General features: G+C 41.8%; 1 long non-coding RNA gene across 2 annotated transcripts in view; it reads left to right on the plus strand.

The window, feature by feature from the left end:
* LOC132674277 (uncharacterized) overlaps window positions 1–18,127 on the plus strand; it is an 82,430-nt gene that overhangs the window by 40,246 nt on the left and 24,057 nt on the right. Inside the window, exons 2-4 of one of the 2 annotated variants that reach the window (XR_013556423.2) lie at window positions 1,560–1,728; window positions 3,321–3,449; window positions 11,130–11,256. This is a non-coding gene — a long non-coding RNA (uncharacterized LOC132674277). Of the gene's footprint in view, window positions 1–1,247; window positions 1,729–3,320; window positions 3,450–11,129; window positions 11,257–18,127 lie in introns of those variants that run through there. The other variant, XR_013556422.2, reaches the window with a different exon arrangement.

An 18,127-nucleotide genomic window follows, 5' to 3' on the forward strand; every position in this document is an offset into this window, starting at 1 on the left:
GTGCTCGCTCTCTCTCTCTCAAAAATAAACATTAAAACATTAAAAAAAAAAAAACTTTGATAAATACATGTAACTTCATGGGATCTTCACCTCAGTGTGTATTTTCAGTAACACACTCAGAGACCTCTGTCATGTGGATAATTGTCCCAACTTGTCACTTCACTGTAATTGTAAAAACAAAACAAACAACCCCCCCCCCCCGCCCCCAATAGGACACAACATTTTCTAAGCGAAGGGCAAAGTCTCTATGGAACTTTGGATTTTCTCAGAATACATGAGATTTCTAGGCAGTTGGTTAACTCATACGGACTTTGCAGCTTTTAGAAGCATAGAGACGTTTGTAAATAGAGTCTTGTTTTTATATACAACTATTATAAGAACACTGGGGCTTTGCTCTTTAGGAAGAGAGAGTTTCTGTGGAACAATCAATAGAGAAACCCTGCATGGCTTATTTTCTATTATGTATACCTTACAGGTCATGGAGTCAAGTACTATGGCAGGGTTTCTAAAAGGCTGGTGATTTTTAGGAAAGAACATCAATAACATATGTAGCCGAGCAAGCTAAAATAATTACAATCAAATTTCATGCTTCAGGGCATAAACTGATTTCCTGCAAGGGTCAGGAAGGAATTACGCTGCCTTCACCAATGTGTACTGCATTGGGTAAACGACTCCCCTATTTTTGTTTGGTGTGCCTTCCCCCCCGCCCCGAAACTAATATACTGATCAGTGCTCTTAAGAATGCAGCTCAGCTTACCATACGCCCATCCTTGGTTGCATCATACCTTTTTTGCTTTCTTCCTGGTACCTAAGGACCTTTTCTCTAGCACAGCGCACTGGACGGGGCACAGGTTGGGAAGCGTTGCCTATAAAATGCAAACGCTCCTTCTTGGACACGTTTCTAAAAGTTGAAGGTCTAGAAGGGAGAATCTGGACGGAGAAGAAAGCAAAAATAATGTGATTTGGGATTTTCAGCACACCGTCTTAAAATGCAGCGAGGACCACTTTGTCCCCTTTGAGACCCTCTCAACCCGTCCACTTCTGCTCCCAGCTTTTTATTAATCTTTTTTTTCCCCCCCAGCTAACTTTTGCCACGGAGGGGCGGGGGGGGGGGGCGGGAATCTCCATCGAAACATGAATCTGCTCTTTCTCAGACCTTCGGCATCACGAACAATAGATTCTCACCTTTTGCCACCATTTTGGAGGGGAGGGGGGGTAAGGGGAGGGGAGAGGAGCAAATGGTTATTCTCAGGCGCTCCTTCTACTACAAACTTGGAGCAGAGGCCTTTGAGCTAATTAATTACATTCTGTATATCTGAACCAGCTAGCAGAGCTCCTCGCTGACACTTGGATACATCTGGGCCTGATAACAATTGCAAATACTCAGGGCACACTTTAGGGGAAAAAAAAAAAAAAGGCTTATGTTACAATGTGCAATAGCACGTTTTACAGTCCTCGGATCGGTCAGATAAATAAAACAGCTCGAGTCCAGGGCTTCGTGGGGGGAAACGTACTTGGTAACATTTCACCTGGAGCAGAAAAATTTCCCCACTGACAAGGGAGCAGTTTGACCCGAAGAAAAGGTTCAGTTCCTCCGAGGGACAGTTTTGGAGATTTGGGTCCGACGTGGGGGCGTAGAAGAGAAGTTACAAGAAGCTCCTTCTGCGCATCCATCCGAGGAGCAGGTGTAGACATGAAGAGACTGTGCGTTCCTCGGCCGCGTTCGGGGTAAATACTGAAAAGATCATGTGAGTCCGTTTGGGAGCCGCCTTGGAGGGGGGGCAGGTTTAATGGGTTGAGCACAGGTAGGTGCCTTTCCAAAGTCATCAGTCGTGCTTCGGGGGTGATGCTGGGAGCACGGAAGGAAACACCTCCCAAAGCCAGAGCTTTGCGCACGACAGAAACAATTGTCGGTGTGCACTTGGCAAAGAGCTGGCAGGCAGTCCCTTCTGCTAACACATGCTGTATGTCAGCAGTCAGCCTTCTTCCTCCTGTGGAGAGCTGCGAGGTCATAAAATAGAGGGGTGTCACTGACTTTAATCTGGCAAATTTCCCTGTTCCTCGAGTTTACGTCCTTTTTAAGTGCAGCTTTGACGCGTTAGTATTTAATATTCTTGCCCTTTCCCTTCAGTGTGTGGTTTTGTGGCACGAATCCAGGATGCCCAAGGTCTTCATTTTCTCCATCTCATGCCCCTGCTTTTCCAGAACATTGCTATTTCAAAGTTGCATATAGTACGGGGCCCCCCCCGGGTGGCTCAGTCAGTTACTCGTCTGACTTAGTTCAGGTCATGATCTCGAGGTTCATCAGTTCGAGCCCCGAGTCGGGCTCTGTGCTGACAGCTTGGAGCCTGGAGCCTGCTTCGGATTCTGTGTCTCCCTCTCTGTCTCTGCCCCTCCCCTGCTTGTGTTCTGTCTGTCTGTCTGTCTCTCAAAAATAAATGAATGAATTAAAAGAATAAAAGTTGTATATATTAGCCACAACTTTATTAGAGAGGACAAAAAAAAAAATGTGATCTTCCATTTGTAGAGCACTTTGGACTTTACTCATTAATGCAGTTTTTCTTTTTAATGTGCAAAACAGGACAGAGACGTAGTGAGCCCCCATTTGACAGAGGTAGCAACTGAGGCTCAGATATATGTAGGAAGTTGTTCCAAATTCTCCAGTTCTTAAGCAGAAATGGAGCTCAGTTCCACAACCCATGAGCATCCATAACTAAATACAGTGCTTTTAGCCATTATACTACCACCTTTTGATTGTGTAGTGATTTCCATTCTGAAAGCAACTTTTTTTCCTACATCATCTCCTTTAAGAAATAAATTCAAAGGACACCCGGGTGGCTCAGTCAGTTAAGAGTTGGACTTCAGCTCAGGCCATGAACTCATGGTTGGTGAGTTCAAGCTCCACTTTGGGCTCTGTGCTGACAGCTCGGAACCTGGACCCTGCTTCAGATTCTGTGTCTCCCTCCCTCTCTGTGCCCCTCCCCTGCTTGTATTCTCTCTCTTTCTCTCTCTCTCTCTCTCATGAAAGAAAGAAAGAAAGAAAGGAAAGAGAGAAAAACTCTAATTAAAATAAATAAGCTTTAAAAACAAACAAATGAATAAATACATAAATCCGATATAATCCACCCATTTAAAAATCCCTCTCAATTCAGAGGCACAGGGATGTAACTGAACTTCTTAGCAGAGGTGAAGGAACTAATGGAATGTGAATTTTGGTATTCCTTTTAGACGGTCTCTTGCATATATGGGTATCCCATATACCGAGGAGCACGCGTCACTTTAGTGATGATATGCCCTGTCACCCCGTTTGTTCTCTTAAGGAAGCAAATAAACACGGATTTTCTTGAGGGAAATGAATGGGCCCAGAGACCACGTTTCATGCCTTACTGAATCCCCGACCCACTCGCTTCGAAGGCCATCTGTCCTTGAGACAAAAAGACCACTTTTTGGTAAGTTGTGGGGAGGTTTGGTTTGTTTGTTTTTGGGGCGTGGGGGGGGTGGGCGGGGGTATCCGTGTCTCCGGAAAGCCGGCCCGTGTTCTCAGGGGTTATAAAAATGGGACTCGTTTTTATTGGCAATCCACAGCCGTAGTGCTGAGACAAATACAAATCGGACGGAGTGGATCCTCAAAGGTGAGAACATACAGCTGTTGGGAATTGCGGGAGAATCTGACCAATAAAGGAAGTCACTATTTTTCCAGGCCTAAAGTGAGTTATAGGGCGAGACGGGTGTTGTATATTTATGTAAGGCAGCAACGGGGAGTTTAAACGGCCGTATATTGCCGAAAGAACATCATTCACATTCAGGCTGAGACAAAAGGTGGAAATGAAGTAACATCCTGGCCAGAGAAGGGCTCACGACAGAATAATAACGTTTCAGAGAGGGGGGCCACGGAGGAGGCCGTGGGTAGGCCTCAAAATGAGGAAATGATCAAAATGCCTTGTCAGGCCTTCAAAAAACAGTTACACACGCGCGCGCGCGCACACACGCTCAGGATTAAGGCCTGGCCAAGCGTCCTTGGGAAGGAAGGTCATTTATCTTTCACAGAAACGCGTACACAATTACTTGCAACCTTCATCAGTATAGTCAGCAAGATAGGTTTGCCAAAAGAACTAGAAAAAATATATATCAATACACATATTACAGTTGGGAGTGTGCATTATTATACACTCTAGCCTCACTGCATCAGCGTGGATACTAATTCAGGACAATATTTGAAGGACTAAAGTGGTTCCGGCTGCTCAAGACATTCAAGGGAAGGGGGTTGGGAGGTGGGGGTGGGGGGGGAACTGTCTTATCTCCTGTGTTTATTTATTGTGTCCTTTTGTTTAGAGGAAGTTGCATGGAGAAGAAAGGGATCATGGAATTATACTCCTGTAACGGCAAATGGTGAAAGGGAAACAGACATTCATTCCAGAAAAATAATCAAAAGAGGACGGGGGGTGGGGAGGGAAAAAAAAAAGACTTTTAACGTTCAAAAAATATACATAGCCAGTCTGTGGGACTCTTTGAAAAGGCTGTGCTTCTCTTTGGTAAAAATGGTCTCTAACACCCCCCCCCCCCCCAACGCTAATTAAGATGTCAAAATTTTTAAAGGTGATCACAGTGAATATTGCAGAAGCTTTAGTCATTTTAGCAAAAAAAAACCCCACAAAAAACAAAAAACAAACAAAAGAAAACAACCCACCAGGATATAAAATAAGGATCTCCAGTCACACAGCTTTTGGTTATCACTAACTTAGAATGCTTATTAAAATATGGGATCCTGTGGAAAGGGGATGAAAACAGTCTGTCTTATCCCTGAGGTTTATTTATTTTTGAAACGGATGTAACAGTTATGAAAAACTTACAATTAAAAAGGCTCCATTCAAAATGTGTCTGTGACCGGCCACGGACAAGATTTGAAAGTCTACCTTACTAGGACAAAGCACGATGAGACGTCACAATGATTTTATGCCAGGGACACGTAATTTAAAACCTAAAGCACACATATACAACCTCAAGCATCCTTAAAGTTTTAAGGGCATAGTGGAATCATGACATGGATAGATTTGCTTCCATTTTTTCTTTTCTTTTTCTTTTTTCTCTACCATTTAATAACTGCATGCTAAACTGCCATTAAAACAAAACAAAACAAAAACCAGTGGATCGGAATGATTTAATTTTCTTCTTGGACCCTTTCGAAACAGTATTATTTCTCGCTGTTTCAGTCATGCCTGACGAGTTTGCACATCCAACCCCAATATTATCGGGACATGGTATTTAGCAACCTTTTCAATAGCCAAAGGCAAGGGAGACTAAGAATGGACTCTCAGCCTTCCTCCTCTCCCTATAAAACCAGCAATTTGCAGATGGGAACCGCTCAAAATGCATTTGCAGGTGAACTTCCCAGGCACAGAGCTGAAGCCACAGATTTCTAAGAATGACAACTTCAGCACATCCATGAAATGATCCTACTCGCCAATTTCCTATTTTTCCACAGGGGACATCTCAAGGGCTGGGGTCATGCAAATTCATTCCTGGCTTCTGAAGCATCAGGTAATGGCCAATGCCAGAGGCGGGATTCCAAAACCATTAGCCCAACTGGTCTGATCCTATATGGGAAAACCTGATACTTGGGCCCCGCACCCCATCTCCTGGCCTGCCTGCCTAGTACTAAAAATGCATCAGTGGAGAAAATGCTGAAATAGGTCACTCGCTGAAGCATATCCTAGAAGTGTTTGATGAAAAACAAATGCCATTTCCACAGAGTTTGAGCTCCATTGAGGAAAATAATACCTTAAATACAGATTGTTCAGTCTCCCCTCCTGTGTTTGCTATATATATAATCCACACACACACACACACACACACACGCACACACAGACACGTGTATATGTATAGAAAATCTATCTGTGAGGAATTTCTTGAACCAAGAATCGTTGGTCACACCTGTAGCATTTCATTCTAAGAAGCAATACTGGCAGAGAAAGAAAATTCTTCCTTTCTTTCGTTTTTCCCTTACATGTTTGAGTAAGGAATCATTAGAACAGTTGCTGGCATCCGGCGTCCGTGTGTTGTGGTGTGTTGAAAAAAAACCCTCCCTTTAAACGCAGATTTTAACCTTTCCACCTTGGCCTCTTACATTTTCTTTCCTTTTACTCAAAGCATTTAGGTAAATTAGGATGAGGTCCTTCCATAAAAATGCAAGGGGATCAGTTAAACTTTCATCTCTAATTTATTCATGAAGAAGTGAGGTCTTGCCTGGTCTTGCTGTGCATCATCCTGTCAGAACGACTTTCTCTCTCGTTGAGAAGGGAGATGGAAGGACAGGAAATCAGAGCTTGGGTTTTGCCAGTAATTGCTGCCAGGATAAAAATGCGGGCGCCTTCTTGCTTGGGGATGCGAATGGGGGCAAAAGTTTCAAAACACCAGAACTGGGACCGGAGGAGCGTCTGTATGTGTGGGAGTGTACAAATAAAAGCATGAATTATAAACATAAATATGTAGATATTACGAATGCATCAAATGTAAACACGTGGCTTCTAGAATCCACCTGTAAGACGCCTATCGATTCCATGCCTCTGAACCTATTCAGCATCGTGGCGTAGGCACACCATCGTGTCAACGTACGAGTGGACGCAAAGCATCTACAACAATGGAAAACACGCCCGAATTAAATTTCCCACACCGTACCATTTCCAGCTCTGTTTTGTAGTTACAACTTCCCGCGAGCTTGCTAGTGTAGACTGTCCGCTTTAATGATTCTTGCTCTCATGCATAAAGATGAAGCTCTCTGTTGCCCTGCGTGTGCAGGCAAACACGTGTGTGTGTGGCCCCCACCTTCTTGAACAGGGGCAAGTTCAAAAGATTTACTCCTCTTTTAAGAAGACCCTCGTTTTCTCTTTCAAATTTAACTGCGGTGTAATATGTGTAACGTTCTCTCTTAAAAGTTCCTCATCTTTCTTTTTTCCTTTTTAAATCATTTCCTGTGTTTTTTTTTTTTCTTTTCTTTCTCCACTTCTGAATATATTTCACGTTTGTAGGCTTGTGGGGAAGGAGCTCAGAGTCTTATAATGTGAAAGACCTTATTCTGGTTGATGAATAGGTTCCTCGGTTTTGCCATTCCCACCCCGGTATTCAAAAATTATCATCTTTTATACATGTGCGAAAGGGAGGGGGGTGGGATCTGGCATTAGTTCTTTTAGTCGTCAGGAAATTACAAAATGTACACTTGCAAAGTAAGCAATTTTTGCAGTCGGCCTGCACATCCATCTTTTTAATGAGCCTTGTTTATAACCTGACGCCGTGTTTCTAGTCACCTACCCTGTTTACGTCTTTGGCCCCTTTAATTAAGAGAAGAACCAGTTAAAAGAAAGTAAGAAGAAATATTAATATGATCTGATTAATTCAGCTAGCAGGAGGTTATGGGGTACCAAGGTTATTATAACCTATAAAGGCAATGTGAATAAAGCTGTATTCATTTGTAATTTTATTAGGCGGAGCAAATTAGTGAGTCTGCATAGCAGTGACAAAAGACCCGTTCCTATTTTTCCGTACCCCCTACTGCAAGGGCCAGGTGCCCAAAGTTAGGCTCCATATTAGGCAAATGAGATCTGATACATCTCAGCTGCACATCTAATGAGAACCTCCAGAGCTGGTGCTGTGCTAATTTGGAAAGATTAGCTGGGATGTTTGTGTATGGCTGGTTAAAGTCCAATGAAATAAAAGGAAAGCACAGAGAAAAGGAAGCAAAACCAGCAAAGGGTTAAAGACCTGAAGACAACCGGGGGGGAAGGCCAGAGAGAATTGATCATGGGCAAACTATTAGAAACAAACTATCAGGGGCAGTTTGCGGGGTGACGAGAAAATTCGGTTTTAAGAGAAACAACCACGGAACCAGTCTCTTTCTAATAATAAAACGCAATAAGGTCCACCCGCCGTGGGGTCCCCCTCGCCTTGAACCTTCCCACCCCAGCCCCTCTGACATCAGGAGCCCAGCTTTTGTGCACTCTCGTGGAGTCAAAGAAAACTGCAGGGTTTATTTCCGGGAAGGATGTGGCGAGCCCTGATCAGTTATGGAGTGTTCGAAGGAGAGTAAGACCTTGGATTGCGAGTAACTTGTTCTGCGAGGGTTCCGCAAGAGGATCAGACATTTGTGATGAATTTTAACTTGATAAACGAGCGTTGGCTTGCGATGGCAGTGGGGTACCTGACACCGAACATCACATGATCACGACTGAACCAACAGTTTTTGGAATTCGCTTTGATATACAAGTGCTTTGGATTGCAAGCATGTTTCTGGAAAGAATTACACTCTTAAACCAAGGTTTGATTGTAAAAGTAAGTAGGCATGGTGGGAGTCTTTAATACAAAGATCTCAGTATCCTTCCAGAGAGACATTCTCTTTGGGCTGGTCTGAGAAAAGAGGTTCATTCTTCCAAAATCCTGATTTGTTTGGGCCTCTGATGTATGAATTATAGTTTCCCTCATCTTGCTTTTACCTCATCAGTTTTTCTGAACTCGAATTTCAGAGTCAGTGCCAATCTGGTATTTGTTCTGGCCTGACTTGGCATCTCCCGGTGATGGCTCTAACCCTTACCTGGCCTATGCCTGACTCGCTGTTACGACCTCAACCCTGAGAACTTGGAGGGTTCCCTTCCACCACAGTCCAGAAAAAGGTTTTGATTCAGTTAGGGGTAAACTCTGTTATATCCTGAAAATTAAAATTGATTGTGATAGTTCTTAGTCTGATGCATACCCTAGACATAGACTCCTAAAGGGCTCATCTGAGCTCTTAACCAACTCTGAGTCAGAAAATTCACCTTTTACATGTATATAGTTGTACTTTACTGGAGTATCTCTGGAATACTATCTAAGCTAGCTACATGTTTGCCTCTGAGAAGGTAACTAGGTGCAGAGCGGACAAGGTGGGTTAAGAGAATTTGTTCGTCATTTCGTACCTCCTAAATTGTGAACATGAATATGTTCCCTATTTAAATCGAGATCTTTTCATGATTTTTTCAAAGTACAATCTTTCACCAAAAAAAGAAAAAAAAATTGCCTTTTATAAGAAACAAAACAAGCAAGCAAAGGGAAAAAAAAATAAGAGACAAATCAAGAATCAGACTCCTGATTATGGAGAACAAACCGATGGTTACCTGAGGGGAGGTGGTAGGGAGATGAGTGAAACGAGTTCGGGTTCAGGAGGACGATGAGCGCTGGGCGATGCCTGCAATTACTGAATCACTCTGTTATACAGCTGAAATGAACATAACACTGTATATTAACTAATTAAGATAAAAACTTCAAAAGAGAAAATTAGCCTTTTCCCACTAGTACGGCATCCCATCGAGTGTACTCTTAGGAGAAGGAAAAAATCGTAAGTTGGATAATAGCAACAACAGAGTCCAAATAGATCATTTCAGAAACCCAATGGAGAAACGAAGGACATTCATCTTGAACAGGCATTTCCATGGCCGAAATTATTTGAACGCTTTACACTATGTTCAAAACAAATATAAAATAAGTGAAAAAAATTAAATAATAAGAAGGAAACCCTCCCTGGTTGAGGAGAGAAACGACTTCTCAAGAAAATAAATCTTTTATTGGAAATAAGTGAAAAGACAGAGCATTATATTGGACGTTAAGTGTTCTCTCAACTCCAAGTACAACATAAAGTAGGAGTCCTGAAAATGTGAAAAAAAAAATAATGCAGTGATCTCTCTTCATGCAAAATGCATCTCTAAAGTTTTAAAACTACATATAACGGTTAATGTATACGAATGTGGGAGCAAATCCCACAGTGAACACATTTAAATACCTTCCAAACTCTTTGGGATTTCTCCTCCCGGGCGATACTCTCCTTTTTTTAAAATGGCTTTGGCCTGAAAACAAAAAAATTGCTTTGGCCTGTAAAGCCACTTTTTTGATAGAAAGTGTACGCGAAATTGTTACTATTTACATAACATTTAAATGGCCCCCTGGTTCTCCCCATCATCACTTTGCTTCCACTGGTCAGGTGAGAAATGGTTAAAAACATCTCCGGAACAGCAGAGCTGGTGCATCGCTTAGAAGAAGCCAATACTATCATAGTAGGGACTCAGGGAATATCTATTGAGTCAAATAAGCCAAATAAGTGTTCAAATGCATATCACACACAGCTTGGTAAGGTGACCTGTGGTTTTCAATCAGAATTCATCTTTCTTTCATCACTGATGCCGCTGCACTCACAACGTTTGGTTTATTCTGAGCGACGGGGGTTTAGCGCAGGTCCTCTGGTCAAAATCCCAGTTCTGTCACTACATGCTGTGTGTCTTTGGGCAACTGGCTTAATCTCTCTTTGGCTCCGTCTCCTCGTTTGTACGATGAAGGAAATAATGGTAGCGCTCAGCTCTTGGAGTTACTTCGAGGATTAAATGACTTGATGCCTGTAAATCACTTCGAAAAGTATTTGACATATGGCAGTCCTTGATAAACGTCAGCTAGGGTTACCATCTTACTTTTTATTTTGGGTACAACTTTTATAGCAGTCTCTTCCCAACTTGTGAAGCCCGTTGGAGACGGGCTGGCTTCTTCAGCTCCCTGGTACCTCTGTGCCTAGCACAAAAGCCCTACCTCAAGAGAGGGACGCGAGACATGCTGACATTTTCTACACTGCATGGGGGTAACAGTCATCGAAACGATCCTGCTTAGAACCCGTCTTTCCCTCTCCACTTAGTTCTTCGGTTTTCCCTCTTAGTCTTCTGTTTTCAACAGCCGCAACGGAGCAGCCAATAACTACCAGACAAGACCACGTGGAAGCTTGAGTGTTAAGTGCCATGTATTACAATACCGATAAAATGTTGACTTTATGTTAGTATCTGTGGGTTACAACAGGTTCCATGAACGTTGGTACCCTTACTCTCTCTCTCTCTTTCTAATTTTTTTTTTTCAACGTTTTTTATTTATTTTTGGGACAGAGAGAGACAGAGCATGAACGGGGGAGGGGCAGAGAGAGAGGGAGACACAGAATCGGAAACAGGCTTCGAGCCATCAGCCCAGAGCCTGACGCGGGGCTTGAACTCACAGACCGCGAGATCGTGACCTGGCTGAAGTCGGACGCTTAACCGACTGCGCCACCCAGGCGCCCCCTCTCTCTCTTTCTCAAGAAAAAGATGCCGTTGTTGGTGTGCGAATCCTGGAAGGAGCCAAGATTTGGGAAGATTGTCTCTGCCACCTCCTAAGCTACTCTTCATATCAAGTAACACCCAACTCATGGGATTGGGACACGTTTTGGTGAGACAAAATATGTAAGATACCCAGTACTCCGTAAATGATAACTATTGTTACAATCCTCGTTTGCAGAAAAATCCACCTCAGAGGGTTCCCATAGGCATAAAAGACTTCAAGCAAACATCATTTGGTAATAGTTGCACTCGTCGCTGGTAATAGTGCTTTGATTGGAAGGGTTCTGAGTCGGAGCCCACACTCGGGGGAATGGGTCTGTCATCTGGAAGCAAGTGTGCCTCGTGCCCTGTCCAGGAAGGGTCAGCACTGTCCTATGCTTTTTCCACATAGACGGCAAGGATCTTTCCAAAGATTCCAAGCCCCCTGGATTCTCTCGGAGATCTGATGAAGCCTCTGAACCTGTCTTAGAAAAAATGATTTTAAGTCAGTAATGTAAAATGCACCTTAAAAGGCAGCCGTTAAAGGGGTGCCTGGGTGGCTCAGTTGGTGAAGCATCTGACTTCGGCTCGGGTCACGATCTCACAGTTCGTGAGTTCGAGCCCCACGTCGGGCTCCGTGCTGACAGCTCAGAGCCTGGAGCCTGCTTCGGATTCTGTGTGTGTGTGTCTCTCTCTGCCCCTCCCTCACGCTCTCGCTCTCTCTCTCAAAAAGAAATAAAACATAATAAAAAATTAAAAAATAAAATACAATCATTAAAATGCTGATAAGACCAACTCATAGTATCATAATATCATATGTGCTTCTTTATTAACGTAGTAAATAACAAGAGACAGATCTCATACCTACTGTCCTTTTAAAGATGTATGGAACAAACATGACACTGTGATAGATCTGTGGCATATTTAGTGTAATAGAATTGTATCCATCCCTTGGTGCAAAATCATACGTATTCTTAATACTAATTCATACGTATTCTTAATCCACATTCATAGTGAAAGGGAATGCTGCATTTCAGTTAGAAATTGGTGAAAATCCATCCAATTTTGTCCATCCATTCTCATGGGCCCCTTGCCCTGGAGCCCTAGATGATGAATCACTGTGCTAGAATCCCAACTTAAAACCCTGGCCTGAGACCTAGAAACTTCTTTTCACGTAATCAGCCTGGTATAGACCGTGTTTCTCCAAGACCACCTCCCTGGTCGCCCTCCAGCACATACTCGTCCGTCTAATGACGTTTGTAAGGGCCTTCAGAGATCAAGTCTTAGAAATTTTTGTGGACACGTTGAATTGTTCCTCCCACCTACACAGGCTGATATCATAATTATTATGGTTCTGTTTCTAGTGAGTTGGGAGTATCTTGGTATAAATGTTATGATTTCTGAAAGTCAAGATTGAAGATTGATGCAAGAGAATTCAAACTGAGCTATGACAATATTTTAAGAAATGAAATGCTTTGAGAACAGTCATAAAACAGGAAGTGCCTTAAGACTTGGGAAACTTCAGACTCAGTTGTACAGAGGGAAAAGAGCAAAATAGACTTTGGACAAGCATGTAGACTGGGGGATAGGAATTCAACCTCAGCTTTACAGCTTTTTGACATGGACCCATATTCCTAGATAAAGGTTATAATTCATTCTCCTGGATATGAAACAATTCTTCACATGTTGGATTAAAAGCCCAGAGGGTATATATAGAGCTGGGTGTATTGGGACAGAGTGATGTGTATCTCTAAAAAGGGAAACACAATTTAGATTAGGAACCTATTTTAAAGACAGGATACAGGTTTAATTTTTTTTTTTATGTTTATTCATTTTTGAAAGACAGAGAGACAGAGCACAAACAGGGGTGGGCGGAGAGAGAGGGGGAGGACACAGAATCCGCAGCAGGCTCCAGGCTCTGAGCCATCAGCACAGAGCCCGATGCAGGGCTTGAACTCATGAACTGTGAGATCATGACCTGAGCCGAAGTCGGACACTCGACCGACTGAGCCACCCAGGCACCCTGACAGGATACAGGTTTAAATTGGTGATTTATGTACTTACAAATATTTTGCATGTTATTGACTCCCCATGAAGGTAACAAGTCCAAAGGGATAGTTAAAGTAAAACCTTACTCATCGCTCATATCTTAATGGTGACTGAGAGGGAGAACGCAAGATGAAGTCTCCCAAATCTGACCTTTCAAAGGCAGACACGGTGTGGCTCTTCATTACTTGTTTACATTTGCGATACTAAAAAGATTAATTGATTGTTCAATAAATTATCACTTTGCAGATGGGGTTAGTCTCTTAAACAAACCACCAATCACCTTGTTAACACATAGATATAAATAAATCGCTTTCAATAGAATGAAAATTATCCCCTATGTAGGTGTGGCAATTAGATTATTGATTTCAGGTAAATGTCTAATTAATTATGCAATAGGCTTCATTTCTTCTGTTAATTAAACTCCTGCTCTTTTAAGTCAATAAACTGTAGCCTCAGGAGAAATGAGAAGTTTCCCATTTGAAGAGTCTAGGCACTACCCTCCCCCCCCCCCCCAAGTGGGGCAGAATATGGAACCCTTCCTTTTCCTTCAACACAAAGACCCATATGGGGACGAACTTTTAAGAGTAAATTGTATTTCCAGTTCATTCATTGGCTATTTCTAGAATCCAGATGGAATAGAAATCCGAAAAGAAATACTGAACTTGAAGGGAAGCCACTACCCTGTCTTTTGTGAGATTCTACCTAACAGAAATTAAACTCTCTCTGTCTGATTTGGTTTTACAGAGACCAGCTCTAACCTACCTTTACACAGTCTCCACCCAAGGTTCAACTCCTTCCGAAATCGTGTTATCCTCATTTCAGTGTTGATCATTCACATGATCTAGCCGGGAGAAAAGACTATTTTTAGGATTGTCCTGGGATCAGAGCCTAAATGCAACTCATGTCCTCACCAACATGCCTTGTCCTATTCTTTACCTTGGACCAAAGAGTGATCCATAAACGACTTGTTTTTTCTGTTCTACTTGGGAGTGGACTGGTTGTTTTCTCTTCTCTTTTTGGGTGTGTGAGGGGTGGGCTGAGGGGTGGAAGGTGGGGGCTGTAGCTGCTTTGCCTCATGCCTGGAATCTGAACTTGGCTATCCCTCTCACTCTGATTTCATAACTTGATAAGGCTTCTGACCCTTTGATTGACTCCAAGTTTTGCTTTTCCTACCCTGGCCTCAGTGCCAAAGTCTCACACATGTCCTCTCTTGTAAATCTAATGTTTTGCACATAGTAGAGGCACAATATTAGTCCAGTAAATGAATGGAAGGGTGGGGGCCACATTGTGTATTTGTGAAAAGCCCTGGGTAAATTCAGTTCTGGAGAGTCTCTAGCTTCCAGACAGCAATGAACTGATTCTTTTCTTCTTTTATGCATTGACCTAAGGATAGTCCACAAAATTAAAAATTACAGTGATAGTCATGAATATTTATTGAGTGCTTACTATGTTTCAGACATCATTCTAAGATAAATGGCATCCATTATGTCATTTAATCCTCAAAGAACACTTTCAATACCCACTTTATTATCTTCATTTTACAGAAAGAGAACATGAGGCATAGAACCCAATGTCACAGAGTAAGTGTTGGAATGAGGTTTTAAACTCAGGAAATATGACTACAGATTCTGTGCTTTTAACACCTACCCCGCCACCAGTGATCACTCATAGGCAAAATGAGTGACCAGAACCAAAGGATCAATAGTGTATCAAACCGGTCCTCTTGGCTGCCTGGGTGGCTCAGTCAGTTAAGTGGCCAACTCTTGATCTTGGCTTCGGTCATGACCTCACAGTTCCTGAGTTTGAGCCCCACGTTGTGCTCTGCACTGACAGCCTCCAGCCTGCTTGGAATTCTTTCTCCCTCTCTCTCTCCCCCTACCCTACTCATGCCCTCTCTCATGCTCTCTCCCTCTCTCACGCTCTCTCCCTCTCTCAAAATAAATAAATAAATAAACTTAAATTAAAAAACAAACAAACAAAAAAACAACTGGTCCACTTGACCTGAAAACTTTTTGGCAAGAATGATAGCTCATGTTTAGTAAGACCTTAATTCATTTTATTCATCCCGCAGTGAACATGCAGACCGCCATATTCTCAATGAAATCTCCGTCAAGAAGGGGTTGACATTCTATGATACCGGCCAGGTGCTGAACAGAGGAACACCTCCCACTAATGGTTTTAGCGCTAGAAACGTGGATAACACATAAATAGAAATCATTTTCTCCCGACCAAAATACTTGCCCAGAGCGTAGAAGTAGCTACAGAGGAACTGCACACTATATTTTCATGTGAATGTTGCCCAGTGAGTTTACAGTAAGCCTGGACGTGGTCCTACTGACCACAGAATGACTTTCGCTACTTCTTGAGAACCTGGCTATTTCCTTGTATGGCAAGAGCTATAATTAGCTGAGGACCCCTAAACTGTACTTGTTAAAAATAATCCCCATTCAAGAAACCTGGTAAAAGTTGTGCTGGTGTTTGCATGAAGCCTGTTATACATAATTTTCTGAAGCTGTTTTCAATCATGCAAATGATTTTTTCCTTTGCAATATGCTAATGCAATCTGATTTATTTCAGTTGTAAAAGTTAATTACAATGTGTTTGTGAGTCCCTAAAGATGATGTATTAAATGTTTATAACCGGGATTATTAAAATGTCCTGTCTCGATTACAGAGCTTCTCTTTCAAACACTAGAACTAATTGTAGCCTTAAATCACAACAACCTCACTGTTAAAATTAACACAAGGGCAACATTGCATAATTTTAATTAATTTTAATTTGGCCAAAGCAAATTAATTTTTGTTTTCTAGAAGGACAGCTACACTCTTTTGTAGCCTGCTTCCACTGAGTATGGAGTTCATAAACTTCTTTTCTTCTGAGCATCTTCATTATCTTTGTTTATATTTTGGTTCCGATTTGCATAGCTGCTTCTCCCTGGAGATAGAGGGTGGGAGGGAAAGGAAACCAGAGTGGAATGTATACACTTCTGTGGTCAGGGAGACACATTTTTGTCTGTGAGTTTCATAATCTTCGTGGTCCAAGTCTTTACCAATAATAACATTCAGAACTCAGACTTCTATACTTAGCACCCATTAAAAAGCTGCCAACACCTCTTTCAAAGTTGGCAAAACAGTTTCCTAGCAAGTACCTGCTTAGAAGACATCAGGTCCAGATTCTTTCCTCCTTTTCCTGGTGTCTAACATGTGAATACCCAAACTGATTAGTTCATATGCATAACTAATACTTCCGTTGTTTTATCCACTGTTTTATCAGGGTGTGCTAGACTTAAACAACAGTAACAAACAGGATAAAATTTTATTTATTCCTAAAACTGACTGATCCTTCCCTGGAAAGCTTCACCTCCAGTCTCCATTTCTCTGAATATCATGGTCAGTCTCTGCATTCAGAGGAAAGCTGTTTTAAAATTAGCCACAGCCGCGATAAAAAAAAGAAAAGAAAAAAAAAGAAAAAATCTTGAAAATATATCTTAGAAAGTCAACACAGCCCCCTGAAATCTAATGTTTTTATTTTTATTTTCTTTATTTTTGAAGGAGAGAGAGAGAGTATGAGCGGGGGAGGAACAGAGAGAGAGAGAGAGGGAGACACAGAATTCAAAGCAGGCTCCAGGCTCTAAGCTGTCAGCACAGAGCCCGATGTGGGGCTCGAACTCACGAACTGTGAGATCATGACCTGAGCTGAAGTTGATCGCTTAACTGACTAAGCCACCCAGGGGCCCCCCTGAGATCTAAAAAAAAAAAAAACAAACACACAAAACCAAAAAAATTTGTGACAAGTACTGTGTTAGATTACAGTGCTTTATCTAGCTGACCATAAGTTCTAAATGTTGTAAAGAACTGAATAAATCGTATATTTCAACTCACATGTAGATATTTTGGGATGATGTGCGTTCCTGCTTTTGCCAATCATCTAAAGTTTAACCTGCTTGTCCATATTTATAAGCGTTCCTTATGCACTTGATAAACTAAAATCTTAGAAGCAATCTCAGTTTATGGCCAGAAACCATAATCATAGCCAAAATGATGCGTGAGTTTAAAAAGTAAAGTCTAAGCATATCAAATAATTCTTTGTGCAAGCCAACACGTTGTCTTTAAGAGTAAAAGAGGACACTGCTGATTAATGCATGAGAAAAAATTTGCTTAAGACGGGAATCTCCTGGGAAAAATGGAAGATTTGCTCACCTTCCACACTGGGAAATGACTTTGATGACTTTCTAGTTGTATATTTCGCACATTCCTTCTGTCTGTTCCTTTGTTACAAAGATGGGTCTCTGGCAAGCACATCTTAATAGCATGATTCCATCCTGATTAGAGTTGACTAGATGGATATGGATATTTGATTGCATGAGATCTACGGAACTTTGCCTTAAGTGTAGTCAGGCATGAGATGTTTGGGTTAAACTCTGGATGCGGCTAAATCAGTATTAAGCAAAACTGAGGGATGTGGGCAATTCCTTTTCGGTCCATGTTGTGAATGTATTTATTAGATAATAAAAATGTACATTTGAGCCACAGGTCAGGTCAAAGCATATATATGACAAGTTTCATTTTTTTGACTAAGGGAAATTACCGCTGGGTAAACAGTTAAATGCTGTGTATAGAATTATGAAAGGAAATTTAGAGTTCTTGCCTGGTTAAAAAAAAAAAAAAAAAAAAAAAAAAGAGTGACACGACTCAAGTTACCATAATGGCAACCTACACATAATCAGTACGAAAGGTTTTTGGGTCAAATTCAATGACTTTTAAAACAAATCTAACAGAACACATGTCCTGGATTGAAGAATGCATTTTTTAAAAAATTGTGAATTTGTCAATTAGCAAATTCCATTTTGATCTTGAGTTGAATGTGCACTGATAACAGAGTAAAAGCATATTATTTCTTATAAGTGAATGTTTGCAGAGAACATTAGGGCCTTTTTGAAATTCTTTCTACTC

Source organism: Panthera onca, chromosome B3, assembly GCF_046562875.1.
Source record: "Panthera onca isolate mPanOnc1 chromosome B3, mPanOnc1 haplotype 2, whole genome shotgun sequence".
Lineage (NCBI taxonomy): Eukaryota > Metazoa > Chordata > Mammalia > Carnivora > Felidae > Panthera > Panthera onca.